The sequence below is a fragment of the Artibeus jamaicensis genome, unplaced genomic scaffold (genome assembly GCF_021234435.1).
Source record: "Artibeus jamaicensis isolate MK-2021 breed Jamaican fruit bat unplaced genomic scaffold, CSHL_Jam_final scaffold_916, whole genome shotgun sequence".
Lineage (NCBI taxonomy): Eukaryota > Metazoa > Chordata > Mammalia > Chiroptera > Phyllostomidae > Artibeus > Artibeus jamaicensis.
Genome location: NW_026522059.1, coordinates 26,622,027 through 26,630,266, shown reverse-complemented (window position 1 = coordinate 26,630,266; position 8,240 = coordinate 26,622,027). Strand labels below are relative to the sequence as shown.

The 8,240-nt window shown below is 51.9% G+C and overlaps 1 long non-coding RNA gene across 1 annotated transcript; it reads left to right on the top strand.

Annotated features, from left to right (window-relative positions):
* The first annotated feature begins 489 nt into the window (after positions 1 to 489).
* Positions 490 to 4,581, top strand: LOC128626706 (uncharacterized). Its single transcript, XR_008390748.1, has 3 exons — positions 490 to 564; positions 1,117 to 2,330; positions 3,546 to 4,581. It is a non-coding gene; the product is annotated as an uncharacterized LOC128626706 (long non-coding RNA).
* The last annotated feature ends 3,659 nt before the right edge of the window (positions 4,582 to 8,240 follow it).

Here is an 8,240-nt window from a genome sequence, read left to right as displayed (position 1 = left end):
CAAGGAATAGAAATAATAAAAATTATCTGAGTGCTTTGCGCCCAGCACTGGATCCAGATTTACTCATCTAATTTCATCTTGCCTTCATAGCAATCCTTTGTTATTCCGCTAAGGGGCCATTATCACACCCACTTCACAGATAGGAAAACTGAGGCAAAGAGTGGTTAAACAGGTGGTCCAAGATCACACAGGGCCAAGTTTCAAGGCCAGGCTGTGTCCTTCCAGCTACATCGTATCCTTTTTCCAACCATCTCCACTCTGGCAAAATCTTACCAGAACGAGTCTGGCCGTATGAAAGAGCGGCTCTGCTCTTTTCTGTCCCCGAATAGCTGGTTCCCAGCAGCAAGTCCCAAGGCCCTCCCTCCCCTCAAGGTCTATGTGGCAGAGCTGTCCCCCCTTGCCATACCACAGGAATGGCTCCTGTGCTCACTTCTTTCCAGTTAAAGAGCTCAGTGAAGCATATCATGTGATAATGCATTTCCAATAGCTTTAGCTAACAACTTGGGAAATTGGTTTCCTGCTCCGGTTGTGCCGAAGGCCTTTCATCGTTCTGATGAAGACCAGGTAGGTGACGTCTGCGGGTAAGCAGGCATGTAGTATGTGCGCTGGTGTGTGTGTTGCAGGGAGCCCAAAACAAGTTTGCTGCTTTCGTCTAATCTCTCTCTGTCCATTTGTCTCTGTCTGTCTGTCCCTCTCTCTCTCCTTCCTCCTTCCCTCTCTCTTTCCTCCCTCCCTCTCTCTGGGCTGTTTTGTCTGAACCGACCAAACTGAGTGGATGTTATTTCATGAACACAAATGTGTTGCAAAAACACATTTTTTAAAAGCAAGCTGGCCTCTCATTTCCAGGCTTGCTGGGGTGGGTAGAACAATAACCGTACATGGGCTGGATCCGGGCTGCGTGTCACATAATTCACATTCTTGGCTTCCTGAGTCACTTTTCATTATCTACCCTTTCCGGAGAGCCTGCGGAGTGGGGGCGGCGAGGAGCAGGAAAGCAGAGAGGCCCCATCTGCGTGCGCATCTGCTCAGAGGCCTCTTCACCTGATTCTGGAGGAAGAGTTTCACATTTAAAGGAATGTGACAAAATTTCTCATATGGATTTCTTAATCCCTCCAGCCAGTGGACATTCCAGTCTGGACCGGAAGACGCATGGCTGCCATGAAAGGCTCACTCAGAGGCAGAAGGCAGCTCTTTCCATCAAGACCCGATTCTCGGTGGAGGGGAATATCGGCGCTTCAGACCAGGGACAGGCCGTGAAGTTGTTCTCAGCCTGAGAACCATTCTCCAGATCTAGTCCTTCATTCCAATCCCTCTCCTACTCTCTTTAATCTCAGCTGTTGGGACACATTCTTCTTCTGTGCAACATGCAGCCTTCTCCAAGTGAGAAGCAGCTTTGGAGACTTTCTCTTGAAAGGTTATCCCTGAGCGGTGGGAGACTTCCATGTACCTGTCCCCCTCTGCCTGCAGGCCCGCTCCCTCTGTCTGTCCCCCGGTTTGGGGTAGAAAACCTTAATAAGGAGCCATCCTGTGAGAGCCTTGAAGGCGTCTACAGTGAGGATAAGGTGAGGTGTTCGTTATACCCTGAAGTGACCATCTTCTGAGGTCTTCTTGTCTTACGGTTGGGACCCCGTGTTCTCCTGAGGAAGTGGTCGGCTTCTGTTGCAGGGACTCCGTAAACCAGTCCCAGGGCACACACTGAAGGGCCCGTGGGCGATGCAGGTGACGGACGCGGGGCGTGGGCAGGGCAGCCACGTGGGGGGCTGTGTGGGCTCCATGCCTACGTCCGCCCGGCTGATGGCCGCGGCGGAAGGCAGGCTGATTTTTTAAAGTAAAGGTAACCTGGGAATACTTCCAAACGAAATGAAATATCCCAATTTTTAAGGTTGGCAACCAAACAACTGAAAAATAAACAAATAAGTGTAAATAAACCAATAGAAAAAGAGTCGCAAACAAGACGCTGGGAAGGCCCAGACCGAGCACATCCGTGGGGCACATCCAGCCACAAGCCACCGTCTGCACCTTCTGCTGGACCTGCTTCCATCGGCTGCCAGACCCCTGGCCATGGCCCACCCTCGGCAAGCCCAGGGGCGCCCTGCGTTTTCTGTGTTAATTGTATTTCAGGCTTCATTTTATGCAGCCTTGGTTTTCTGGGGTTTTTGTGTTTTTTTTGCTTCATCCTCATCACTTAATCCTTTGATCATGGTATGGCTAAGTCGCATGTCCCACTGAAGGGAGCTTTCTGGAATAAGAAAGGAAGGTCAGCAAGGACTTGGCTGCAGCTCCCTTTCTTCCCTGTTCTCCCAGGCCTGCTCGTTTGGACGAGTCTTCAGGTGAGTGCTGAGTAGTCTAAGACCATCATGGTAATTTCACTCCTCCTGCCAGGGACTGGTCGAGGCATGGTCCTGTGGCGTAACCGGCCAAAGAGATGGAAGGTAAAATCTGAGGGGAGCTCTGGCTGGCGTAGCTCAGTGGATTGAACGTGAGCCTGCGAACCAAACAACTGTGGTTTGATTCCCAGTAGGGCACATGCCTGGGTTGCAGGCCAGGTCCCCAGCAGGGGATGCAGGAGAGGCAACCATAGATTGAGGTTTCTCTCCCTCTCTCCTTCCCTTCCCCTGTAAAGATAAATAAATAAAACCCTTTAAAATATCTGAAGGAAGGGGTGCACTCTAGAAAAGTTTTCCTCATGAAAAAGCTCTGAGTCTTGATGCCGTTGTGAGTCTCAGCCGACCACCCTGACTGCATCCCTCTGCTTCTGCTTAGGTGAAATGATCAATTTTCCTTTCCACTCAAGCTGATTTTAATCATTCTTGCTTGTTTTTTTATAGTTGGGTTTTTTGGTCAGAATTGTGTCAGTTTTGCTTACTTTCTCATATCAACGTTTTAGCCATTTCTGGCCCTCTTACCCTATAACACCCTTTGAAATAAGATTTGCACCTCCCAGAGAAGCACAGACCCCCGAAGGGTCTGCCATGAGGGTGGAGTTGCAGGTGTTCGTTACCTTCCAAGTGGCCACTGTGCCCAGATGTGCCCACTCCTCCCTAATTCTAGGTCCCCTCCAACACTGCCATCCCTGAGCCCATGAAGGCTACAGAAAACACCCTAGGTGATGACGGTGGTGGAGGTGTAACAGCTCCTTGACATTGAGACTTTGTGTCAGACTCTGTTCTAAGTGCTTTTGGTATATTAACCCATGTAACTCTTATGAGGAAAGTTGTCCCCATTCCACAGATGGGGGACCTGGGGGCAGGGTCCCATAGCCAGTCCCCTGCAGAGCTGGGATTCTGCCCCAGGCAGTCTGGTTCCAGGGTGTTAACAGTGCTTAGTCCTGGGCATGGGAAGAGGGGGTAGGAGAATGTTTATTGACCACTCTCTGCATGATATGGATTTTAAACATTTTACACATGAACTACTTTTTGCTGGGTTAAAGATGTTGGTTAAAGACGTGTACACTTGATAGCCAGTGTACACAGCTGGGAGTATGTGTCCAAAGACGGTGAGCCTCCACCCCAGGTATGCTAACCTTCATAACCCTATTCCTACAGGTTTCCACCATTTTTCCTACTGATGAGACCTTGGAAGAGGAAGGAGAAAGGGTGGGGCCCCCATGGGGTCCCTGGAAAACCTCAGCTGGAATACCTCTGACTTTGGGGGTGTGGAGAGAGGGAACCCAGGAGAAGGCGTGGGGAGGTGAGCTGGGGCAGGACGCTCACCTGGGCTCTTAGACCATTTATAGCATGAGAGCGGAGGGCAACTGGTATGTTTTCACAAAGTGAACATGTGATTTTCTCGGTTAGATGTCTGTCTTCATTCAGATGTCATTGGGTGGGTATGTCCCAACATGATGGCCGGATAACAATTACCCCCTAAACTGAATGGCATAAAACAGCCCTGCACCCCATTCATGGAACCGGGGGTCAGGAGGTCGGTCAGGCCCGAGTGAGGGGGCCTTGCCGTGCCTGCGGCACTCTGTCCCCCTGGCCCGAGACTGCTCTGTGCCCCCCCACACGTGTCAGTGCTGGCATCGCCCCAACTTCTGCCACCTCACAAGGCCACCATATCATCTCGCAAGTGAGCGGCAGACACAGAGCATCTGGAAAAATGCGTTATTGCAAAGCTAAGTTTTACGCTTTGCCCTCTGTCTTCTTGAATAAGCTGGACTTTGTAAAAACAGCAGAAGCGAGGCCAAGTTGCTCGCTTGTTTACCCTACGAGGCCTCTGCGAAGTCTCAGGCCGACACACAGGATTCACAACTTGTTCTGAGATCCCATGAAGCTCCTGAAGTCAAAAACACACGTGACGTGATGCATGGTTCACAGAGGACAGTTTCCGAGGTATCATGCTAAAACACAGAAATACATTTCCTTTAGCGCTTTCCTTTTTGGGCTTCTTGACATCTAATAGCTCTACGCTGCCCCTGTGAGCCAATAAATAACACAGCCAAAGGATTCCACAAATCTAGAAGGTCGCTGTGTGTGCATCCTCTGTGTGTCAAGAGAAAGTTTGGTTCAAAGCAAAAGCAAGTTTATTTGGGGAACTGGTGACTTGGAAAAACAGCTGCAAAAAGAAATGGGAAATAAAGCCCTGCCACTTAATTCTCTTTCTAAATAGTCATTTCAAGTCCGGCTTTGGAAAGATGGGATAGGTGTTAGTGGCTGGGATCTTGCCAGACAAATGTGACAGTTGGGGGAGCAGTACAACCTGGAATTCAGGATTGCTGGATTTATTCAGCACTTGCAAAGGACTGAGGGTACCCGCAGTCTGGACCCGTGTCAGCGCAACCCAGACCCGGCGCCCCAGGCGTTGCCTGCCTTGTTGCGCAGCCGAGGAGGCTGGTGCCGCTGCAGAAACTCGGGACCTCCCACGGACCCCTCTTTGGATCCCAGAGTGATCCCTAAGGTTTATACAGAACCCCCTTCTCACCCCCAAGCTGGGATGACTTGTCATGAGCCCCTTCCACCCACTGGGTTCTTATACACAGCAGCTCCTTCCCTGCCCTCTCTCCCTGTGCTATCTATCACCTGGAACCCTAAAACCACCCGGTGGGCCAGGTATCTCCCAACGAGAGGTGAGAGGTCAGAGGACATGCCAAAGGCACACGCAAATGGCCAAACCAAAAGGGCCTGTCCTAACCCCTCCCTTCTGACCCCTGCACTGTCCTGCCTTCCCAGGCTTCTGTTGGGCCCACTGCCCCTGCCCGCACTAGCTCAGTGCTGCTTTGTAGGGTGACACCTGTGTCTTCCTCTGCGGTGCCTCCCTGTGGCTGCCCGTGGTCTGCAGCTTGTGGATTTCAGGGGTGTCACCACTGGGGGTCAGTGAATTTGGTCTCCCCTTTTCTCCAGGCCAGGGGACAGATGGGGCTCAGGCTCGGCCTGCCACATCTGGCCCAGGCGCGGGTGGTTCCCTTCACAAGCAAGGGGTCTGGTCTTGGGGAGATGGCCCGTGGCCCTGGAAGAGCCGTGCTCCTCGTGTTTGCAGTGACTCCCACCTCGGAGCAGGTGGCGTCTGTAGTCAGAGAGGCTGATGCCCCCGCTGCACTGCTCCCTCCCCTCCCCTCCCCTCCCCCCCCCCCCCCTGATGCTGACACTGCCTGCGGTGCCACGGGAAGCTGAGCCGGGGGGAGGCCTGACTCGCGTCATTTCCACACCCACACGTTTTCTCTGTTTTCAGTCAAGGTGGGCCAGGTAACAAGGCGCAAAGCCTTTCAGATGGTGGGAAGACACGCGGAGAATTCCAAACTGGTTTTTAAAACTCAAAACTGGACATTTGGCCCAGAAGTCTTACTCTTCAAGAACAAAACAAAACACGGGCACGTTCGGATTCTGTCTCAGTCGCTGGAGAACAGCCTCCCACAGCTTCGGCTGTGGGTCCCAGGGGCTGGGCTGGGCTGGGCCCCGATTGCCCTCGAATTCCAGCTTCTAATCCTTTACAGACAGACCTCACTGGGGACAGAGTCAACGAGAAATGCCTTCAACGGCAGTTTAGTAGCACTGCTGGCTGTTTTCTGGGCTCAAGTTCACCCCTCGACTGCGTGAAACCTCTCCCCTGGAGAGGCAGCCCTACCCCACGCCGGCTCTTTAATCGCTGTTTGTACGAGGCCCCACCGAACTTTCCGAAGGCAACTGATTTTAATACGTGGTCACAGACTCAAGGGAAGCCTCCAAAATACATTTCTCTTCCACGGCCAGGGAAGGGCGCACGCAAAACCACACAGGGACCAGAGCAGGCAAGAGAGAGGAGGGTCAGCTCAGGACAGGAAGAGAGTACTTGTGTCCACGAATTACATAACCCACAATTACATAATACACCAGCGAGTGACTCTGGGGAGGAAAAAAACATGATTTGTTTTCCTTTTCCTTTGTCCTTTTTTCCCCCTTAGATGCTCGAAAATGATTTATGATGCAAAATAAAACACTTTAAATCTGTCATCCACACCCACGTTGGGAGATAATATTAAACCTAGCAGAGAGTGGCTCCTCCACTTAATTTCTCCCGTAACACCGTTACTATAACTACCACTACTAAGTACATTGCAACGGACTTGGTCAGATCACAAAGCTCTTATTCCTCTCGTCGCCTTAAACAGCTCTATGGCTCCCATTTCCATGATCCGCCCTACCGAGATGAGCCAACCCAGCAGTTTATCACCGTGTAGAGAGAGGGGAGGTCCAAAACCACACACCTGGTGATACTGTGGGCTGGGACTTGCGGATGGATGCGGCCGGGTCCCCGCCTCGGAGCCTGGAGAAAGTGATGAGCCCACGGCAGTGTGCCAGGCAGCCAACTCTGTTCCAGTTTTCCACTGCTGCAGAACTGGCTACCCCAAGGCCTAGAGGTTTAGCACCACAGCCACTTCTGCTCTCTCGCAGTTCTGCGCACCAGGCACCTGGGGAGGAAGCGGCGGGCTGCTGCTTTGGCCCCTGGTGTGTGCACTGAGTCAGTCCGGAGGGTCGGCTCGCTCCAGCACCTGGTGCCTCTGTAGGATCGGCCGGGAGGTCATGTTCAGCTAGGCCTTTATTTTTCTCCCAGCAATCTTTAGGTGTCTCCAGCAAGGCAGTTGTACTTCTTATGTAGAGTGTCAGGGCCCCCAGAGCCGAGGTTCTGAGATAGGAAATGAAAGCTGCCTGGGCCCAGATGAAGCAGTCCCAGAGCCTTCCCTAATTCAAGGGGGCGCAGCGGTATCTCATGTTCGCGGTGACCCCGTATGAGGAAGGACCGCCCACGCCGCTACTGTTCGATTGATGATGATAACCGAGTAGGTTTTTATGAAGGGTGCTCCTGGTTTGGGGCACCCTTCATAGATCATGGAGTAGACCAGTCTCTGTGCGTTGCAAGGCTCATAGCAAGTCGGCTTGTCTTCCCCTAAGAGGGACTGGGAAGGGAAGGTTCACCCAGATCATCCGCTAAGTCATGAAGGAGCTGATCCAGGATTCAAGTGCCCAGTTCCCAAGCGCCTTTCACTGCATCTCCCAGGTCAGTGTCCAAGGGAATTGTTCCCACCTAACTGCTTGCCCCTAGCCCAACAAGAGGGGCTGGGAAATTAAAGTGGGTTAAATGGAAAATCAATATTTGCCTGTATCAAGTGACGACTTGATCTCAGTTTAAGATGACTGATCTTTGAGACAATGGGAGATATGAATATGAACTAATATGGTATTAAATGATAACGGCATGGTAATGATTTTTTTTAAAAGTCCTATCAGTTAAAGATGTCCCTCTGACATATTTTGGGGTAAAAGGACATATTGTGTCAAACACACTTTAATGACCCATCCGGGCCTCCCAGAGTTCTGACAAGAGATGACATTAAGATCAGTAACCTGTTGAAACTTGATGTTGGGACCCATAGGGTTTTGCTCTACTCTTTTTTCTACTATTGTGTGTGTTTCAGATTTTCCATGATTACAGAGAGCGAGAGAGAACTGTGGCTTGGGCGCCAGGACAGATACCATGCGGTCTCACCACAGAGGGTTCTCTCAGCACGCCTGTCCTCGGCCTGAACCCTCCCGGCAGCCTCCTCTGCCACTTCAGTGTCTGAGAGCAGAGAGCAGCTCCGGGAGCAGGAGAAGCCTGAGGAAGGTGCGGGTGGCGAGCTGCTCCCGGTCAGCCTCCCGGAGAGGGGGTGACAATCTGCAGCTCGTCTGAAGGAGAATCAGGAAATGCTCACAGGGGCAGCCCAGCAGCATCTGTCCTCGCCTCTCTGCTGGGCAGTGGTGGAGATGAGTCCCATGTGTCCCAAG